The following is a 21,318-nucleotide window of genomic DNA, read 5'->3' on the forward strand; positions in this document are numbered from 1 at the left end:
TGCTCAATTCTGGGTTCCGGGGAAAAAGTTACGGCTGTTTGAAGTTTGCAGCGGAATTAACCTTCATAATTCAACCAGTAGGTTCAGTTTTCTATTTTTACCGATTTCCCCCGTTTAATTCGGCTGGTAGTTGAATAAACTGGCTTCTTCTCTCCCAAAAGCATATAAAATATGCTCAATTCTGGGTTCCGGGGCAAAAGTTATGGCTGTTTGAAGTTTGCAGCCGAATTAACCTTCAAAATTAAACCTGTAGGTTCCGTTTTCTTTTTTTACCGATTTCCCCCTTTTAATTCGGCTGGCAGTTGAATAAACTGGCTTCTTCTCTCCCAAAACCATATAAAATATGCTCAATTCTGGGTTCCGGGGCAAAAGTTACGGCTGTTTGAAGTTTGCAGCGGAATTAACCTTCATAATTCAACCAGTAGGTTCCGTTTTCTATTTTTAACGATTTCCCCCGTTTCATTCGGCTGGCAGTTGAATAAACTGGCTTCTTCTCTCCCAAAACCATATAAAATATGCTCAATTCTGGGTTCCGGGGCAAAAGTTACGGCCGTTTGAAGTTTGCAGCCGAATTAACCTTCAAAATTCAACCAGTAGGTTCCGTTTTCTATTTTTACCGATTTCCCCCGTTTAATTCGGCTGGCAGTTGAATAAACTGGCTTCTTCTCTCCCAAAACCATAAAAAAAAATGCTCAATTCTGGGTTCCGGGGCAAAAGTTAGGGCTGTTTGAAAGTTGCAGCCGAGTTAACCTTCTAAATTCAACCTGTAGGTTCCGATTTATATTTTTACCGATTTCCCCCGTTTAATTCGGCTGGCAGGTGAATAAAGTCGCTTCTTCTCTCCCAAAAGCATATAAAATATGCTCAATTATGGGTTCCGGGGCAAAAGTTATGGCTGTTTAAAAGTTGCAGCCGAGTTAACCTTCAAAATTCAACCTGTAGGTTCAGATTTATATTTTTACCGATTTCCCCCGTTTAATTCGGCTTGCAGGTGAATAAAGTCGCTTCTTCTCTCCCAAAACTATATAAAATATGCTCAATCTGGCTTCCGGGGCTAAAGTTATGGCTGTTTGAAGTTTCCAGCCGAATTAACCTTCAAAATTCAACCTGTAGGTTCCGTTTTCTATTTTTAAATATTTCCCCCGTTTAATTCGGCAGGCAAGTGAATAAACTAGCTTCTTCTCTCCCAAAAGCATATAAATTATGCTCAATTCTGGGTTCCGGGGCAAAAGTTACGGCTGTTTGAAGTTTGCAGCCGAATTAACCTTCAAAATTCAACCAGTAGGTTCCGTTTTCTATTTTTACCGATTTCCCCCGTTTAATTCGGCTGGCAGTTGAATAAACTGGCTTCTTCTCCCCCAAAACCATAAAAAAAAATGCTCAATTCTGGGTTCCGGGGCAAAAGTTAGGGCTGTTTGAAAGTTGCAGCCGAGTTAACCTTCTAAATTCAACCTGTAGGTTCCGATTTATATTTTTACCGATTTCCCCCGTTTAATTCGGCTGGCAGGTGAATAAAGTCGCTTCTTCTCTCCCAAAAGCATATAAAATATGCTCAATTATGGGTTCCGGGGCAAAAGTTATGGCTGTTTGAAAGTTGCAGCCGAGTTAACCTTCAAAATTCAACCTGTAGGTTCAGATTTATATTTTTACCGATTTCCCCCGTTTAATTCGGCTTGCAGGTGAATAAAGTCGCTTCTTCTCTCCCAAAACTATATAAAATATGCTCAATCTGGCTTCCAGGGCAAAAGTTATGGCTGTTTGAAGTTTCCAGCCGAATTAACCTTCAAAATTCAACCTGTAGGTTCCGTTTTCTACTTTTACCTATTTCCCCCGTTTAATTCGGCAGGCAAGTGAATAAACTAGCTTCTTCTCTCCCAAAAGCATATAAAATATGCTCAATTCTGGGTTCCGGGGCAAAAGTTACGGCTGTTTGAAGTTTGCAGCCGAATTAACCTTCAAAATTCAACCAGTAGGTTCCGTTTTCTATTTTTACCGATTTCCCCCGTTTAATTCGGCTGGCAGGTGAATAAAGTCGCTTCTTCTCTCCCAAAAGCATATAAAATATGCTCAATTCTGGGTTCCGGGGCAAAAGTTATGGCTGTTTGAAGTTTGCAGCCGAATTAACCTTCAAAATTCAACCTGTAGGTTCCGTTTTCTATTTTTGCCGATTTCCCCCGTTTAATTCGGCTGGCAGTTGAATAAACTGGCTTCTTCTCTCCCAAAACCATATAAAATATGCTCAATTCTAGGTTCCGGGGCTAAAGTTACGGCTGTTTGAAGTTTGCAGCGGAATTAACCTTCATAATTCAACCGGTAGGTTCCGTTTTCTATTTTTACCGATTTCCCCCGTTTAATTCGGCTGGCAGTTGAATAAACAGGCTTCTTCTCTCCCAAAACCATATAAAATATGCTCAATTCTGGGTTACGGGGCAAAAGTTACGGCTGTTTGAAGTTTGCAGCGGAATTAACCTTCATAATTCAACCAGTAGGTTCCGTTTTCTATTTTTACCGATTTCCCCCGTTTAATTCGGCTGGCAGTTGAATAAACTGGCTTCTTCTCTCCCAAAACCATATAAAATATGCTCAATTCTGGGTTCCGGGGCAAAAGTTACGGCTGTTTGAAGTTTCCAGCCGAATTAACCTTCAAAATTCAACCTGTAGGTTCCGTTTTCTATTTTTACCTATTTCCCCCGTTTAATTCGGCAGGCAAGTGAATAAACTAGCTTCTTCTCTCCCTAAAGCATATAAAATATGCTCAATTCTGGGTTCCGGGGCAAAAGTTACGGCTGTTTGAAGTTTGTAGCCGAATTAACCTTTAAAATTCAACCAGTAGGTTCCGTTTTCTATTTTTACCGATTTCCCCCGTTTAATTCGGCTGGCAGTTGAATAAATTGGCTTCTTCTCTCCCAAAACCATAAAAAAAATGCTCAATTCTGGGTTCCGGGGCAAAAGTTAGGGCTGTTTGAAAGTTGCAGCCGAGTTAACCTTCTAAATTCAACCTGTAGGTTCCGATTTATATTTTTACCGATTTCCCCCGTTTAATTCGGCTGGCAGGTGAATAAAGTCGCTTCTTCTCTCCCAAAAGCAAATAAAATATGCTCAATTATGGGTTCCGGGGCAAAAGTTATGGCTGTTTGAAAGTTGCAGCCGAGTTAACCTTCAAAATTCAACCTGTAGGTTCAGATTTATATTTTTACCGATTTCCCCCGTTTAATTCGGCTTGCAGGTGAATAAAGTCGCTTCTTCTCTCCCAAAACTATATAAAATATGCTCAATCTGGCTTCCAGGGCAAAAGTTATGGCTGTTTGAAGTTTCCAGCCGAATTAACCTTCAAAATTCAACCTGTAGGTTCCGTTTTCTATTTTTACCTATTTCCCCCGTTTAATTCGGCAGGCAAGTGAATAAACTAGCTTCTTCTCTCCCAAAAGCATATAAAATATGCTCAATTCTGGGTTCCGGGGCAAAAGTTACGGCTGTTTGAAGTTTGCAGCGGAATTAACCTTCAAAATTCAACCTGTAGGTTCCGATTTATATTTTTACCGATTTCCCCCGTTTAATTCGGCTGGCAGGTGAATAAACTGGCTTCTTCTCTCCCAAAACCATATAAAATATGCTCAATTCTGGGTTCCGGGGCTAAAGTTACGGCTGTTTGAAGTTTGCAGCCGAATTAACCTTCAAAATCAACCAGTAGGTTCCGTTTTCTATTTTTACCGATTTCCCCCGTTTAATTCGGCTGGCAGTTGAATAAACTGGCTTCTTCTCTCCTAAAACCATATAAAATATGCTCAATTCTGGGTTCCGGGGCAAAAGTTAGGGCTGTTTGAAAGTTGCAGCCGAGTTAACCTTCAAAATTCAACCTGTAGGTTCCGATTTATATTTTTACCGATTTCCCCCGTTTAATTCGGCTGGCAGGTGAATAAAAACGCTTCTTCTCTCCCAAAAGCATATAAAATATTCTCAATTCTAGGTTCCGGGGCAAAAGTTAGGGCTGTTTGAAAGTTGCAGCCGAGTTAACCTTCTAAATTCAACCTGTAGGTTCCGATTTATATTTTTACCGATTTCCCCCGTTTAATTCGGCTGGCAGGTGAATAAAGTCGCTTCTTCTCTCCCAAAAGCATATAAAATATGCTCAATTATGGGTTCCGGGGCAAAAGTTATGGCTGTTTGAAAGTTGCAGCCGAGTTAACCTTCAAAATTCAACCTGTAGGTTCAGATTTATATTTTTACCGATTTCCCCCGTTTAATTCGGCTTGCAGGTGAATAAAGTCGCTTCTTCTCTCCCAAAACTATATAAAATATGCTCAATCTGGCTTCCGGGGCAAAAGTTATGGCTGTTTGAAGTTTCCAGCCGAATTAAATTTCAAAATTCAACCTGTAGGTTCCGTTTTCTATTTTTACCTATTTCCCCCGTTTAATTCGGCAGGCAAGTGAATAAACTAGCTTCTTCTCTCCCAAAAGCATATAAAATATGCTCAATTCTGGGTTCCGGGGCAAAAGTTACGGCTGTTTGAAGTTTGCAGCCGAATTAACCTTCAAAATTCAACCAGTAGGTTCCGTTTTCTATTTTTACCGATTTCCCCCGTTTAATTCGGCTGGCAGTTGAATAAACTGGCTTCTTCTCTCCCAAAACCATATAAAATATGCTCAATTCTGGGTTCCGGGGCAAAAGTTAGGGCTGTTTGAAAGTTGCAGCCGAGTTAACCTTTAAAATTCAACCTGTAGGTTCCGATTTATATTTTTACCGATTTCCCCCGTTTAATTCGGCTGGCAGGTGAATAAAAACGCTTCTTCTCTCCCAAAAGCATATAAAATATGCTCAATTCTAGGTTCCGGGGCAAAAGTTAGGGCTGTTTGAAATTTGCAGCCGAGTTAACCTTCAAAATTCAACCTGTAGGTTCCGATTTATATTTTTACCGATTTCTCCCGTTTAATTCGGCTGGCAGGTGAATAAAGTCGCTTCTTCTCTCCCAAAAGCATATAAAATATGCTCAATTCTGGGTTCCGGGGCAAAAGTTATGGCTGTTTGAAGTTTGCAGCCGAATTAACCTTCAAAATTCAACCTGTACGTTCCGATTTATATTTTTACCAGTTTCCCCCGTTTAATTCGGCTTGCAGGTGTATAAAGTCACTTCTTCTATCCCAAAACTATATAAAATATGCTCAATCTGGCTTCCGGGGCAAAAGTAATGGCTGTTTGAAGTTTGCAGTCGAATTAACCTTCAAAATTCAACCAGTAGGTTCCGTTTTCTAATTTTACCTATTTCCCCCGTTTAATTCGGTAGGCAAGTGAATAAAGTCGCTTCTTCTCTCCCAAAAGCATATAAAATATGCTCAATTCTAGGTTCCGGGGCAAAAGTTATGGCTGTTTGAAGTTTGCTGCCGAATTAACCTTCAAAATTCAACCTGTAGGTTCCGTTTTCTATTTTAACCGGTTTCCCCCGTTTAATTCGGCAGGCAGTTGAATAAACTAGCTTCTTCTCTCCCAAAACTATATAAAATATGCTCAATTCTGGGTTCCGGGGAAAAAGTTACGGCTGTTTGAAGTTTGCAGCGGAATTAACCTTCATAATTCAACCAGTAGGTTCCGTTTTCTATTTTTACCGATTTCCCCCGTTTAATTCGGCTGGCAGTTGAATAAACTGGCTTCTTCTCTCCCAAAACCATATAAAATATGCTCAATTCTGGATTCCGGGGCAAAAGTTACGGCTGTTTGAAGTTTGCAGCCGAATTAACCTTCAAAATTCAACCAGTAGGTTCCGTTTTCTATTTTTACCGATTTCCCCCGTTTAATTCGGCTGGCATTTGAATAAACTGGCTTCTTCTCTCCCAAAACCATATAAAATATGCTCAATTCTGGGTTCCGGGGCAAAAGTTATGGCTGTTTGAAAGTTGCAGCCGAGTTAACCTTCAAAATTCAACCTGTAGGTTCAGATTTATATTTTTACCGATTTCCCCCGTTTAATTCGGCTGGCACTTGAATAAAGTAGCTTCTTCTACCCCAAAAGCATTTAAAATATGCTCAATTCTGGGTTCCAGGGCAAAAGTTATGGCTGTTTGAAAGTTGCAGCCGAGTTAACCTTTAAAATTCAACCTTTAGGTTCCGATTTATATTTTTACGAGTTTCCCTCGTTTAATTCGGCTTGCAGGTGAATAAAGTCGCTTCTTCTCTCCCAAAACTATATAAAATATGCTCAATTCTGGGTTTCGGGGCAAAAGTTATGGCTGTTTGAAGTTTGCATCCGAATTAACCTTCAAAATTTAACCAGTAGGTTCCGTTTTCTATTTTTACCGATTTCCCCCGTTTAATTTGGTTGACAGGTGAATAAAGTCGCTTCTTCTCTCCCAAAACTATATAAAATATGCTCAATTCTGGGTTCCGGGGCAAAAGTTATGGCTGTTTGAAAGTTGCAGCCGAGTTAACCTTCAAAATTCAACCTGTAGGTTCAGATTTATATTTTTACCGATTTCCCCCGTTTAATTCGGCTTGCAGGTGAATAAAGTAGCTTCTTCTACCCCAAAAACATAAAAAATATGCTCAATTCTGGGTTCCGGGGCAAAAGTTATGGTTGTTTCAAGTTTGCAGCCGAATTAACCTTCAAAATTCAACTTGTAGGTTCCGTTTTCTATTTTTGCCGATTTCCCCTGTTTAATTAGGCTGACACTTGAATAAAGTAGCTTCTTCTACCCCAAAAGCATATAAAATATGCTCAATTCTGGGTTCCGGGGCAAAAGTTATGGCTGTTTGAAGTTTGCAGCCGAGTTAACCTTCAAAATTCAACCTGTAGGTTCAGATTTATATTTTTACCGATTTCCCCTGTAACACCCCGATTTCGGTGACGTCACTTTAGTAACCAAAAGTAAACTTAATGCGGAAAAACGTGAAATTTTTTTTTTTTTTCCGATATAATAACTAAGACAAGACTGAATTAAATAAAACCCAAATGCGAAAAGCAATAAAACTATTATCCAATATATATTTACAACCCCCGCTGTAAGTACCCAACCTCGTCACGAGTAACCTCCACTGACGGAAAGTAGTAGAAAAGAACGCCCGTAGGCAAAAGGTATAATCCAAAAGAAAGGTTAAGTGTCCGCAACACTATCCCTCAAAATGATAATAAGCTGGCCCATCGGCCTGAAACAAGACTTCCTAAGTCCAACCAACTCTCTGTGATTCCCGTAACGAAACCACACAAAAAGCTATAGGTGGGAAACTACCCTGTCCCGAATGAAACAAATGATGTTCAGAGCTAAGACTCTACTCCTACACTAATCCCATCTCGAGGAGCTCACACTAACACTCAATCCTACATGCTAGCATGATCGTCGTCCGAATTCGAAATCCAGAACGACCTAGTCTACATACACCATCCGTCCTTTGCTCGCTATCGCGATGCGCTCCTGTTCCAGCATCCCAACTCTAGTTTCCCCCGAAGGGTGAACCGTCGTGGACCAGTCCGCCAAAGACATCTGACAAAGGGCGTTTGTCCGCCAAAGCACACACAGAAGACGCGAGGGTCAACTCCAAAGAATTACATAAATAATAGCACCAATAGATATAGATAAGAGAATAGCCACTTAGGCTTATAGCTAGGGATAACATCCTAGGGTTGCATATTCCATAATGAACTTAACAGCAATAATAACAATTAACATGTTCCAAATAGGATTAACAAATAACAATCACACTCGACAACTAAATCAGTATGCATGAATGCAGGATGATTAGTCAAACAACGTCTCCGACTCTCACTCGACACGTCGCCACGTGTTCTAGGTAAATTAAAGTCTCTAAAAGCTTACCCTAAGGTAAAGTCGATTCTGCGACAAAAGACACTTCTTCACATTAACATAGTAACTCATGATGATCTCCGGATCATCCGACTCATCTCAATCCGATGGTCACAACTGCTCAACAAGCAAAGAGTATCACATACTCGGAAACTACCGGTTTCCCGGACTTATCCCCAGGATAGCCCAACAATTAGGCATGTCAAGTCGATCCAACCCCTTGGGTTGAACATACGGACTCGCACACGCAACTCCCACAATTAGGCATGTCGAGTCGATCCAACCCCTTGGGTTGAACATACGGACTCGCACACGCAACTCCCACAATTAGGCATGTCGAGTCGATCCAACCCATCGGGATGAACATACGGACTCGCACACGCAACAAATGACAACGCCAAGTCGGTTCACTCAAAAGAGTCGAACATACGGACATTGCGCGTGTCCAATGACTATCGCCGAATCGATCCAATCCATCGGATTGAACATACGGATCCGCGCGTGTTGAAAAGTTGTCGCTGAATCGATACAATCCCTCGGATTGAACATACGGATTCACGCGAGGTAAAATGGCAATCGCTGAATCGATCCAATCCATCGGATTGAACATACGGACTCACGCGTGCCTGAGTGACTACCGCCGAATCGATCCAATCCATCGGATTGAATATACGGATTCGCGCGTGTCAACAATTATTGCCGAATCGGCCCAACCCGTCGGGTTTGGACATACGGATTCGCGCCGCAAAGTCGAAGATACACCCAACAACATAGCTGCTCCAACAGCACAACCACAATAGCTGCTCCAACAGCACAACAACAAACGCTGCTCCAATAGCACCACAACATCTACATACTCGAAGCCCCTCAACTTTCTCAATGCTGGGATCCGACGACACTTCTCGTTTTCCAAAACTATGATTTGCATCCAAAGCTTCCTTCCGAGATTATTACCATTACTTAAAGATTTAGAGGTTGTTTAATGTCTTATGAGTTTTCTTTACAAAATAATTATCCTTTTAGTCTTATCGCGAATCCTATAAGTTCTCGGGATCTCCTAATCCCCAAATGACTCCAGAGAATGTCTCGATCCATACAACACCACAACAAGGCCCGAATCTCATTCGTCCTTTCAAGCTTTCTCAAAACTCTCAAAATAAAATCGGCATGACCTGCCCGCTTTTCTCACCGTTCAGAAACTCAGATTATAGTGCAAAAGCAGAATTAACTCATCATAATCAATCAACATGTCATACGTCAATATCTTAAGCAATAACCACATAGCACCTAGCATATAAGGCATGCACCACACATCCTAAATTACCCAATTAGCACTTAGCATGTCATTCACTCATCAAAAACATTCAGTAGATGCATCATCTACATTGTCAGCCGAAGCCTCAGAAAACATTTTCCAATCACACACAATTCCAGTGCATAAACAGTAAACAATGTCGAAACATCGACCCTAAGCATTAACTAGAGATTCAGTGAGAAGCCCTCACCTGTAGATTCTCCAGGACGATCTCCTAACACTCGTTCACAATCAAAGGCTTGCTCCTCTGGGAATTCCTCAACATCACCTTTAGAGCAAAACCACAGAAATACTATCAGAATCTATCGAAAACTAAGTTATCGATACTTACTAAGGTTACTCGAAGTAATCTATACTCTAAGGTACGATAATCTAGCGCGAAAGACAAGTTTTCGGAAAAGGAAATTTTCCTCCTCCTCCCCTATAGGGCTCGGCCACTTTTGGTAATTGTGGGGCTCGATTTTTCTTCAATCAAACTTGGTTCCTATGCTTTCATAAGCCGTAACTAAGGGTATTCTGAACTCGGAAAAATTATCGGATCAAAAACTGTCGCAGGGGTATTTTGGTCATGATTTTTAACTTAGGATTTTCAAAACTGAAATCCCAAAAATAAAATTTTGCAGGGACGTCACCAACGACGTTTATGACAACTAATCCTACTAGCACTAAGCTAAGGCGATAGTTTTCAGCCTAAAGGTTGAAGCTTTACACCAAAAACTCCAAAAATGGGTATTTTAGGCTCAAATTGATTCCGGCGGAATTCCGGCGACATAACGGAAAATCTAATCCGGCAGAAGTGATCTTGGGCGCATAAGGAAGAGGTTTAGAATCAGAAATGAAAGATTCAGGATAGTTTTGCAAAAACCCATAAACTATCCACTCAGAAAACTCTACAGAAAAGCTATGGAAAAAGCGATCGGAGGTAAGGATTAGCGACTATACCTCGAAGCCTTGAAGTAGCAACTGATTGATCGACGATCAAGCAAGAAATGAAGAAAATCTTCTCCTCCTCCTCTCCTCTCAAACTCGCGGCCTTGGTGGGTAGAAAATGGTGGAGTTTTGTGATTTCTTCTCACTTGCTTGCTATATATAGAAGATGGCAAATCGCGGGAAAATGAAAGTTTCGCGATTCTGATTTTTCGGGCGTCATTCTCCATGAATTCTAAGATAGGTTTTGGCGAAAGAATTCCAAAACTAAAATGAAGCCTCCTTGTATTTTTAGCGACTAATGCATAATCGGTATAAAACTATTTTACCCGATAAGTTGCTTTTTGCATCGAATGTCGGAATGGAAAACTTCCTTCTGATGAAAGATTGAAATCATCAAGAGAAATGGGTGTTCGCGTGTGGAATATTCATTTGAAGCTCTGAATAGATAAAGTCTTCATTGTTGAGAAATTCTAGGGTTTTGAAATACCAGGGATTCGGTTTCGGCAAACTTCCGATGATTGGAATCGGACGTTCGTAGATCCTAGAGTTTTGCCTCGAAACGATTTTGATATATGGAAAAAGAGAAGTTCTAACATTTCTCTGAAGATTTTTGGAATTAACTTCCGTCGTGCCTAAAAGTGAAAATTAGCTATATACTAGGGTTTCTGACCTAGGTTTAAGCGTAAAACGATCGTGCTATAACTTTTATCGACTTCAATACGAACCTCAGACTTTTCCTGAACTTTCTCCTTCATACATTTATTTCATTTACTAAACTCTTGTTCAGGTTTCCCTTCACAATACATCAACCCTAATCGTAAATGGAAATCTCTTCCACTGATCCTAAGCTTAAAATCTCGGGTCTTACATCCCCCGTTTAATTCGGCTTGCAGGTGAATAAAGTCGCTTCTTCTCTCCCAAAAGCATATTAAATATGCTCAATTCTGGGTTCCGGGGCAAAAGTTATGGCTGTTTGAAGTTTGCAGCCGAATTAACCTTCAAAATTCAACCTGTAGGTTCCGTTTTCTATTTTTACCGATTTCCCCCGTTTAATTCGGCAGGCAGTTGAATAAACTGGCTTCTTCTCTCCCAAAACTATATAAAATATGCTCAATTCTGGGTTCCGGGGAAAAAGTTACGGCTGTTTGAAGTTTGCAGCGGAATTAACCTTCATAATTCAACCAGTAGGTTCAGTTTTCTATTTTTACCGATTTCCCCCGTTTAATTCGGCTGGCAGTTGAATAAACTGGCTTCTTCTCTCCCAAAACCATATAAAATATGCTCAATTCTGGGTTCCGGGGCAAAAGTTATGGCTGTTTGAAGTTTGCAGCCGAATTAACCTTCAAAATTAAAACCGTAGGTTCCAATTTATATTTTTACCGGTTTCCCCTGTTTAATTCAGCTGGCATGTGAATAAACTAGCTTCTTCTCTGCCAAAACTATATAAAATATGCTCAATTCTGGGTTCCGGGGCAAAAGTTAGGGTTGTTTGAAAGTTGCAGCCGAGTTAACCTTCAAAATTCAACCTGTAGGTTCCGATTTCTATTTTTACCGATTTCCCCCGTTTAATTCGGCTGGCACTTGAACAAAGTTGCTTCTTCTACCCCAAAAGCATATAAAATATGCTCAATTCTGGGTTCCGGGGCAAAAGTTAGGGCTGTTTTAAAGTTGCAGCCGAGTTAACCTTCAAAATTCAACCTGTAGGTTCAGATTTATATTTTTACCGATTTTCCCCGTTTAATTCGGCAGGCACTTGAATAAAGTAGCTTCTTCTACCCCAAAAGCATATAAAATATTCTCAATTCTGATTTCTGGGGAAAAAGTTAGGGCTGTTTGAATGTTGCAGCCGAGTTAACCTTCAAAATTCAACCTGTAGGTTCCGATTTCTATTTTTACCGATTTCCCCCGTTTAATTCGGCTGGCACTTGAATAAAGTTGCTTCTTCTACCCCAAAAGCATATAAAATATGCTCAATTTTGGGTTCTGGGGCAAAAGTTAGGGCTGTTTTAAAGTTGCAGCCGAGTTAACCTTCAAAATTCAACCTGTAGGTTCAGATTTATATTTTTACCGATGTCCCCCGTTTAATTAGGCTGACACTTGAATAAAGTAGCTTCTTCTACCCCAAAAACATAAAAAATATGCTCAATTATGGGTTCCGGGGCAAAAGTTATGGTTGTTTCAAGTTTGCATCCGAATTAACCTTCAAAATTCAACTTGTAGGTTCTGTTTTCTATTTTTGACGACTTCCCCCGTTTACTTAGGCTGACACTTGAATAAAGTAGCTTCTTCTACCCCAAAAGCATATAAAATATGCTCAATTCTGGGTTCCGGGGCAAAAGTTATGGCTGTTTGAAAGTTGCAGCCGAGTTAACCTTCAAAATTCAACCTTTAGGTTCCGATTTATATTTTTACGAGTTTCTCTCGTTTAATTCGGCTTGCAGGTGAATAAAGTCGCTTCTTCTCTCCCAAAACTATATAAAATATGCTCAATTCTGGGTTCCGGGCAAAAGTTATGGCTGTTTGAAGTTTGCAGCCGAATTAACCTTCAAAATTCAACCAGTAGGTTCCGTTTTCTATTTTTACCAATATCCCCCGTTTAATTAGGCTGACACTTGAATAAAGTAGCTTCTTCTACCCCAAAAACATAAAAAATATGCTCAATTCTGGGTTCCGGGGCAAAAGTTATGGTTGATTCAAGTTTGCAGCCGAATTAACCTTCAAAATTCAACTTGTAGGTTCCGTTTTCTATTTTTTCTGATTTCCCCAGTTTAATTAGGCTGACTCTTGAATAAAGTAGCTTCTTCTACCCCAAAAGCATATAAAATATGCTCAATTCTGGGTTCCGGGGAAAAAGTTATGGTTGTTTGAAAGTTGCAGCCGAGTTAACCTTCAAAATTCAACCTTTAGGTTCCGATTTATATTTTTACTGGTTTCCGTCGTTTAATTCGGCTTGCAGGTGAATAAAGTCGCTTCTTCTCTCCCAAAACTATAAAAAATATGCTCAATTCTGGGTTCCGGGGCAAAAGTTGTGGCTGTTTGAAGTTTGCAGCCGAATTAACCTTCAAAATTCAACCAGTAGGTTCCGTTTTCTATTTTTACCGATTTCCCCTGTTTAATTCGGCTGACAGTTGAATAAACTAGCTTCTTCTCTCCCAAAAACATATAAAATATGCTCAATTCTGGGTTCCGGGGCAAAAGTTAAGGCTGTTTGAAGTTTGCAGCGGAATTAACCTTCAAAATTCAACCAGTAGGTTCCAATTTATATTTTTACCGGTTTCCCCTGTTTAATTCAGCTGGCATGTGAATAAACTACCTTCTTCTCTCCCAAAACTATATAAAATATGCTCAATTCTGGGTTCCGGGGCAAAAGTTAGGGTTGTTTGAAAGTTGCAGCCGAGTTAACCTTCAAAATTCAACCAGTAGGTTCCGTTTTCTATTTTTACCGATTTCCCCCGTTTAATTCGGCTGGCAGTTGAATAAACTGGCTTCTTCTCTCGCAAAACCATATAAAATATGCTCAATTCTGGTTTCCGGGGCAAAAGTTATGGCTGTTTGAAGTTTGCAGCCGAATTAACCTTCAAAATTCAACCTGTAGATTCCGATTTCTATTTTTACCGATTTCCCCCGTTTAATTCGGCTGGCACTTGAATAAAGTTGCTTCTTCTACCCCAAAAGCATATAAAATATGCTCAATTCTGGGTTCCGGGGCAAAAGTTAGGGCTGTTTTAAAGTTGCAGCCGAGTTAACCTTCAAAATTCAACCTGTAGGTTCAGATTTATATTTTTACCGATGTCCCCCGTTTAATTAGGCTGACACTTGAATAAAGTAGCTTCTTCTACCCCAAAAACATAAAAAATATGCTCAATTCTGGGTTCCTGGGCAAAAGTTATGGTTGTTTCAAGTTTGCAGCCGAATTAACCTTCAAAATTCAACTTGTAGGTTCTGTTTTCTATTTTTGACGATTTCCCCCGTTTACTTAGGCTGACACTTGAATAAAGTAGCTTCTTCTACCCCAAAAGCATATAAAATATGCTCAATTCTGGGTTCCGGGGCAAAAGTTATGGCTGTTTGAAAGTTGCAGCCGAGTTAACCTTCAAAATTCAACCTTTAGGTTCCGATTTATATTTTTACGAGTTTCCCTCGTTTAATTCGGCTTGCAGGTGAATAAAGTCGCTTCTTCTCTCCCAAAACTATATAAAATATGCTCAATTCTGGGTTCCGGGCAAAAGTTATGGCTGTTTGAAGTTTGCAGCCGAATTAACCTTCAAAATTCAACCTGTAGGTTCCGTTTTCTATTTGTACTGGTTTCCCCCGTTTAATTGGGTGGCAGTTGAATAAACTAGCTTCTTCTCTCCCAAAACTATATAAAATATGCTCAATTCTGGGTCCCGGGGAAAAAGTTACGGCTATTTGAAGTTTGCAGCCGAATTAACCTTCAAAATTCAACCAGTAGGTTCCGTTTTCTATTTTTACCGATTTCCCCCGTTTAATTCGGCTGGCAGTTGAATAAACTGGCTTCTTCTCTCGCAAAACCATATAAAATATGCTCAATTCTGGTTTCGGGGGCAAAAGTTATGGCTGTTTGAAGTTTGCAGCCGAATTAACCTTCAAAATTCAACCTGTAGGTTCCGTTTTCTATTTTTACCGGTTTCCCCCGTTTAATTCGGCTGGCACTTGAATAAAGTAGCTTCTTCTACACCAAAAGCATGTAAAATATGCTCAATCCTGGGTTCCGGGGCAAAAGTTAGGGCTGTGTGAAAGTTGCAGCCGAGTTAACCTTCAAAATTCAACCTGTAGGTTCCGATTTCTATTTTTACCGATTTCACCCGTTTAATTCGGCTGGCACTTGAATAAAGTAGCTTCTTCTACCCCAAAAACATAAAAAATATGCTCAATTCTGGGTTCCTGGGCAAAAGTTATGGTTGTTTCAAGTTTGCAGCCGAATTAACCTTCAAAATTCAACTTGTAGGTTCTGTTTTCTATTTTTGACGATTTCCCCCGTTTACTTAGGCTGACACTTGAATAAAGTAGCTTCTTCTACCCCAAAAGCATATAAAATATGCTCAATTCTGGGTTCCGGGGCAAAAGTTATGGCTGTTTGAAAGTTGCAGCCGAGTTAACCTTCAAAATTCAACCTTTAGGTTCCGATTTATATTTTTACGAGTTTCCCTCGTTTAATTCGGCTTGCAGGTGAATAAAGTCGCTTCTTCTCTCCCAAAACTATATAAAATATGCTCAATTCTGGGTTCCGGGCAAAAGTTATGGCTGTTTGAAGTTTGCAGCCGAATTAACCTTCAAAATTCAACCAGTAGGTTCCGTTTTCTATTTTTACCAATGTCCCCCGTTTAATTAGGCTGACACTTGAATAAAGTAGCTTCTTCTACCCCAAAAACATAACAAATATGCTCAATTCTGGGTTCCGGGGAAAAAGTTATGGTTGATTCTAGTTTGCAGCCGAATTAACCTTCAAAATTCAACTTGTAGGTTCCGTTTTCTATTTTTTCCGCTTTCCCCAGTTTAATTAGGCTGACTCTTGAATAAAGTAGCTTCTTCTACCCCAAAAGCATATAAAATATGCTCAATTCTGGGTTCCGGGGAAAAAGTTATGGTTGTTTGAAAGTTGCAGCCGAGTTAACCTTCAAAATTCAACCTTTAGGTTCCGATTTATATTTTTACGAGTTTCCCTCGTTTAATTCGGCTTGCAGGTGAATAAAGTCGCTTCTTCTCTCCCAAAACTATATAAAATATGCTCAATTCTGGGTTCCGGGCAAAAGTTATCGCTGTTTGAAGTTTGCAGCCGAATTAACCTTCAAAATTCAACCAGTAGGTTCCGTTTTCTATTTTTACCAATGTCCCACGTTTAATTAGGCTGACACTTGAATAAAGTTGCTTCTTCTACCCCAAAAACATAAAAAATATGCTCAATTCTGGGTTCCGGGGCAAAAGTTATGGTTGATTCAAGTTTGCAGCCGAATTAACCTTCAAAATTCAACTTGTAGGTTCCGTTTTCTATTTTTTCCGATTTCCCCAGTTTAATTAGGCTGACTCTTGAATAAAGTAGCTTCTTCTACCCCCAAAGCATATAAAATATGCTCAATTCTGGGTTCCGATTTATATTTTTACTGGTTTCCGTCGTTTAATTCGGCTTGCAGGTGAATAAAGTTGCTTCTTCTCTCCCAAAACTATAAAAAATATGCTCAATTCTGGGTTCCGGGGCAAAAGTTGTGGCTGTTTGAAGTTTGCAGCCGAATTAACCTTCAAAATTCAACCAGTAGGTTCCGATTTTTATTTTTACCGATTTCCCCCGTTTAATTCGGCTGACAGTTGAATAAACTAGCTTCTTCTCTCCCAAAACCATATAAAATATGCTCAATTCTGGGTTCCGGGGCAAAAGTTATGGCTGTTTGAAGTTTGCAGCCGAATTAACCTTCAAAATTCAACCAGTAGGTTCCGTTTTCTATTTTTACCGATTTCCCCCGTTTAATTCAGCTGGCAAGTGAATAAAGTCGCTTCTTCTCTCCCAAAAGCATATAAAATATGCTCAATTCTGGGTTCCGGGGCAAAAGTTATGGCTGTTTGAAGTTTGCAGCCGAATTAACCTTCAAAATTCAACCTGTAGGTTCCGTTTTCTATTTGTACTGGTTTCCCCCGTTTAATTGGGTGGCAGTTGAATAAACTAGCTTCTTCTCTCCCAAAACTATATAAAATATGCTCAATTCTGGGTCCCGGGGAAAAAGTTACGGCTATTTGAAGTTTGCAGCCGAATTAACCTTCAAAATTCAACCAGTAGGTTCCGTTTTCTATTTTTACCGATTTCCCCCGTTTAATTCGGCTGGCAGTTGAATAAACTGGCTTCTTCTCTCGCAAAACCATATAAAATATGCTCAATTCTGGTTTCGGGGGCAAAAGTTATGGCTGTTTGAAGTTTGCAGCCGAATTAACCTTCAAAATTCAACCTGTAGGTTCCGTTTTCTATTTTTACCGGATTCCCCCGTTTAATTCGGCTGGCACTTGAATAAAGTAGCTTCTTCTACACCAAAAGCATGTAAAATATGCTCAATCCTGGGTTCCGGGGCAAAAGTTAGGGCTGTGTGAAAGTTGCAGCCGAGTTAACCTTCAAAATTCAACCTGTAGGTTCCGATTTCTATTTTTACCGATTTCACCCGTTTAATTCGGCTGGCACTTGAATAAAGTTGCTTCTTCTACCCCAAAAGCATATAAAATATGCTCAATTATGGGTTCCGGGGCAAAAGCTAGGGCTGTTTGAAAGTTGCAGCCGAGTTAACCTTCAAAATTCAACCTGTAGGTTCAGATCTATATTTTTACCAATTTCCCCCTTTTAATTCGGCTGACACTTGAATAAAGTAGCTTCTTCTACCCCAAAAGCATATAAAATATGCTCAATTATGGGTTCCGGGGCAAAAGCTAGGGCTGTTTGAAAGTTGCAGCCGAGTTAACCTTCAAAATTCAACCTGTAGGTTCAGATCTATATTTTTACCAATTTCCCCCTTTTAATTCGGCTGACACTTGAATAAAGTAGCTTCTTCTACCCCAAAAGCATATAAAATATGCTCAATTCTGGGTTCCGGGGCACAAGTTAGGGCTGTTTGAAAGTTGCGGCCGAGTTAACCTTCAAAATTCAACCTGTAGGTTCCGACTTATATTTTTACTTATTTCCCCCGTTTAATTCGGCTGGCAGGTAAATAAAGTCGCTTCTTCTCTCCCAAAACTATATAAAATATTCTCAATTCTGGGTTCCGGGGCAAAAGTTACGGCTTTTTGAAGTTTGCAGCCGAGTTAACCTTCAAAATTCAACCAGTAGGTTCTGTTTTCTATTTTTACCGATTTCCCTCGTTTAATTCGGCTGGCAGTTGAATAAACTGGCTTCTTCTCTCCAAAAAACAAATAAAATATGCTCAATATTGGGTTCCGGGGCAAAAATTATGGCTGTTTGAAGTTTGCAGCCGAATTAACCTTCAAAATTCAACCAGTAGGTTTCGTTTTCTATTTTTACCAATGTCCCCCGTTTAATTAGGCTGACACTTGAATAAAGTAGCTTCTTCTACCCCAAAAACATAAAAAATATGCTCAATTCTGGGTTCCGGGGCAAAAGTTATGGTTGTTTCAAGTTTGCAGCCGAATTAACCTTCAAAATTCAACTTGTAGGTTCCGTTTTCTATTTTTGCCGATTTCCCCCGTTTACTTAGGCTGACACTTGAATAAAGTAGCTTCTTCTACCCCAAAAGCATATAAAATATGCTCAATTCTGGGTTCCGGGGCACAAGTTAGGGCTGTTTGAAAGTTGCAGCCGAGTTAACCTTCAAAATTAAAACCTGTAGGTTCCGACTTATATTTTTACTTATTTCCCCCGTTTAATTCGGCTGGCAGGTAAATAAAGTCGCTTCTTCTCTCCCAAAAATATATAAAATATTCTCAATTCTGGGTTCCGGGGCAAAAGTTATGGCTCTTTGAAGTTTGCAGCCGAATTAACCTTTAAAATTCAACCAGTAGGTTCCGTTTTCTATTTTTACCGATTTCTCCCGTTTAATTCGGTTGACAGGTAAATAAAGTCGCTTCTTCTCTCCCAAAACTATATAAAATATGCTCAATTCTGGGTTCCGGGGCAAAAGTTATGGCTCTTTGAAGTTTGCAGCCGAATTAACCATTAAAATTCAACCAGTAGGTTATGTTTTCTATTTTTACCGATTTCCCCCGTTTAATTCGGTTGACAGGTAAATAAAGTCGCTTCTTCTCTCCCAAAACCATATAAAATATGCTCAATTCTGGGTTCCGGGGCAAAAGTTATGGCTGTTTGAAGTTTGCAGCCGAATTAACCTTCAAAATTCAACCTGTAGGTTCCGTTTTCTATTTTTACCGGTTTCCCCCGTTTAATTCGGCTGGCACTTGAATAAAGTAGCTTCTTCTACACCAAAAGCATATAAAATATGCTCAATTCTGGGTTCCGGGGCAAAAGTTAGGGCTGTTTGAAAGTTGCAGCCGAGTTAACCTTCAAAATTCAACCTGTAGGTTCCGATTTCTATTTTTACCGATTTCCCCCGTTTAATTCGGCTGGCACTTGAATAAAGTTGCTTCTTCTACCCCAAAAGCATATAAAATATGCTCAATTCTGGGTTCCGGGGCAAAAGTTAGGGCTGTTTGAAAGTTGCAGCCAAGTTAACCTTCAAAATTCAACCTGTAGGTTCCGATTTTTATTTTTACCGATTTCCCCCGTTTAATTCGGCTGACAGTTGAATAAACTAGCTTCTTCTCTCCCAAAACCATATAAAATATGCTCAATTCTGGGTTCCGGGGCAAAAGTTATGGCTGTTTGAAGTTTGCAGCCGAATTAACCTTCAAAATTCAACCAGTAGGTTCCGTTTTCTATTTTTACCGATTTCCCCCGTTTAATTCAGCTGGCAAGTGAATAAAGTCGCTTCTTCTCTCCCAAAAGCATATAAAATATGCTCAATTCTGGGTTCCGGGGCAAAAGTTATGGCTGTTTGAAGTTTGCAGCCGAATTAACCTTCAAAATTCAACCTGTAGGTTCCGTTTTCTATTTGTACTGGTTTCCCCCGTTTAATTGGGTGGCAGTTGAATAAACTAGCTTCTTCTCTCCCAAAACTATATAAAATATGCTCAATTCTGGGTTCCGGGGAAAAAGTTACGGCTATTTGAAGTTTGCAGCCGAATTAACCTTCAAAATTCAACCAGTAGGTTCCGTTTTCTATTTTTACCGATTTCCCCCGTTTAATTCGGCTGGCAGTTGAATAAACTGGCTTCTTCTCTCGCAAAACCATATAAAATATGCTCAATTCTGGTTTCGGGGGCAAAAGTTATGGCTGTTTGAAGTTTGCAGCCGAATTAACCTTCAAAATTCAACCAGTAGGTTCCGTTTTCTATTTTTACCGATTTTCCCCGTTTAATTCGGGTGGCAGGTGAATAAAGTAGCTTCTTCTACACCAAAAGCATATAAAATATGCTCAATTCTGGGTTCCGGGGCAAAAGTTAGGGCTGTTTGAAAGTTGCAGCCGAGTTAACCTTCAAAATTCAACCTGTAGGTTCCGATTTCTATTTTTACCGATTTCCCCCGTTTAATTCGGCTGGCACTTGAATAAAGTTGCTTCTTCTCTCCCAAAACTATATAAAATATGCTCAATTCTGGGTTCCGGGGCAAAAGTTATGGCTCTTTGAAGTTTGCAGCCGAATTAACCTTTAAAATTCAACCAGTAGGTTCTGTTTTCTATTTTTACCGATTTCCCCCGTTTAATTCGGTTGACAGGTAAATAAAGTCGCTTCTTCTCTCCCAAAACCATATAAAATATGCTCAATTCTGGGTTCCGGGGCAAAAGTTATGGCTGTTTGAAGTTTGCAGCCGAATTAACCTTCAAAATTCAACCTGTAGGTTCCGTTTTCTATTTTTACCGGTTTCCCCCGTTTAATTCGGCTGGCACTTGAATAAAGTAGCTTCTTCTACACCAAAAGCATATAAAATATGCTCAATTCTGGGTTCCGGGGCAAAAGTTAGGGCTGTTTGAAAGTTGCAGCCGAGTTAACCTTCAAAATTCAACCTGTAGGTTCCGATTTCTATTTTTACCGATTTCCCCCGTTTAATTCGGCTGGCAATTGAATAAAGTTGCTTCTTCTACCCCAAAAGCATATAAAATATGCTCAATTCTGGGTTCCGGGGCAAAAGTTATGGCTGTTTGAAGTTTGCAGCCGAATTAACCTTCAAAATTCAACCAGTAGGTTCCGTTTTCTATTTTTACCGATTTCCCCCGTTTAATTCAGCTGGCAAGTGAATAAAGTCGCTTCTTCTCTCCCAAAAGCATATAAAATATGCTCAATTCTGGGTTCCGGGGCAAAAGTTATGGCTGTTTGAAGTTTGCAGCCGAATTAACCTTCAAAATTCAACCTGTAGGTTCCGTTTTCTATTTTTACTAGTTTCCCCTGTTTAATTGGGTGGCAGTTGAATAAACTAGCTTCTTCTCTCCCAAAACTATATAAAATATGCTCAATTCTGGGTTCCGGGGAAAAAGTTACGGCTATTTGAAGTTTGCAGCCGAATTAACCTTCAAAACTCAACCAGTAGGTTCCGTTTTCTATTTTTACCGATTTCCCCCGTTTAATTCGGCTGGCAGTTGAATAAACTGGCTTCTTCTCTCGCAAAACCATATAAAATATGCTCAATTCTGGTTTCCGGGGCAAAAGTTATGGCTGTTTGAAGTTTGCAGCCGAATTAACCTTCAAAATTCAACCTGTAGGTTCCGTTTTCTATTTTTACC

Source organism: Lotus japonicus, chromosome 6 (assembly GCF_012489685.1).
Source record: "Lotus japonicus ecotype B-129 chromosome 6, LjGifu_v1.2".
Classification (NCBI taxonomy): Eukaryota; Viridiplantae; Streptophyta; class Magnoliopsida; order Fabales; family Fabaceae; genus Lotus; species Lotus japonicus.